We start from the raw sequence: 1,368 nt of genomic DNA on the forward strand, positions 1-1,368 counted from the left end.
TACCCATTTAGTATATTTTAGAACCTTTATTATAGGTATCAGGCTTAGAATGCCTCACTTTTATATATGGGTATCAGATTCCCCAATTCTAATTTGGAAGGCCTTGTGTAATTTGAAGAGAGCCTGATTTTTGTTTTTCTTTTCTTTTCAAGTAGGTTCAAGTATTGTCAACTATTATTTGGTTGAGCGCGGAAATAAGCCCAGAAGAAAACAAAGACCAGTAATTGTAAGCATGCACGAAGAAATGAAAGAAGTTTCGATCAAATTAGGTGAATTACGAAAAAATTTCTAATCAAATCCAAAATAAAAAGTTGAAAACCATTGAAATAATTTTAATCGTTTTTCTTGATTGTATTTAACAAACCATTTGGAAAGGTAGGAATATGGGGAAGATGATTGTTGAAGGTTCCACAGGTTGATGAACAACAACTGCCCACCTTCCCCTATTTGATTCGATATTGCAGGGTACTCTTTCGGATCAGAGTGCATTGATTCTAGCACTACGCCGATACACACAATCCCTGCTTTCATTTTTCCTTTCACTAATCTACATAAATCATCACTTCAAAACTAACACATAAATCATCACTTCAAAACTAACACATAAACCAACCTTCATAAATATACAAAAACAAATAGACAAGAAAAGTTGCAGAAATTGGTTACACGGCGCGGAGGATGATGAGAGCAAGGCAGCGTGCGCTGTCTATTTATAGGAGGAGGAATACGAAGCATATCACACTAGGGTTTTGTTGCTTTCATTTCCCAAAATTGCCCTTCAAATCCATCACGCGGGCCTTTAATTTTCAGCGAGCCTAAGTCCGGCCCAGATGATTTGCTGAAAATAATATTCCAGCCCACTTGACCCAAATTAGTTCTCACAATTTTTTTTTTCTTCAAACAAACGATATTATTATTTATATTAAGAAATGTGAGTAGGCTTAGTCTCACAATGGGTTAGTAATAATATGGTTTGAATTCGACTTTAGCAAGAATCGAATTTAATCTCACTTACAAGTAAAGAAGAATATTACTAGACCGTAGTATTAAGTGACAAATTAGTTCTTACAATCTATGTATCCCAAGTCATTTCTAGTGACATGAAATTATGACATCATATAACATAAACCTATTGTTCTCTTTATTATAATCTGAAGGTTATACTTAGTAAAATTCATTTGATTTACAAGTGGTTTAGCCGTCTATATATTGCAACAAATAATATTTTCTTTATAAAATGTCAATTTGTTTGATTCATGTAAGCAATTAAGCAACGCCCGAAAGATCAATACATCTTAGTTGAACTCATTGGTGCAATGTGGATTCAAGATTGCCCTAAATACGTTAAATATTTTTGCTTATTAAGCC

At 33.6% G+C, this 1,368-nt stretch overlaps 1 non-coding gene across 1 annotated transcript; it reads right to left on the reverse strand.

Moving 5' to 3' along the window:
- Nucleotides 1-379: 379 nt before the first annotated feature.
- On the reverse strand, nt 380-528 carry LOC126633655 (small nucleolar RNA snoR135). Its single transcript, XR_007627133.1, has one exon. It is a non-coding gene; the product is annotated as a small nucleolar RNA snoR135 (small nucleolar RNA).
- Nucleotides 529-1,368: the final 840 nt, after the last annotated feature.

The sequence above is a fragment of the Malus sylvestris genome, chromosome 8, assembly GCF_916048215.2.
Source record: "Malus sylvestris chromosome 8, drMalSylv7.2, whole genome shotgun sequence".
Classification (NCBI taxonomy): Eukaryota; Viridiplantae; Streptophyta; class Magnoliopsida; order Rosales; family Rosaceae; genus Malus; species Malus sylvestris.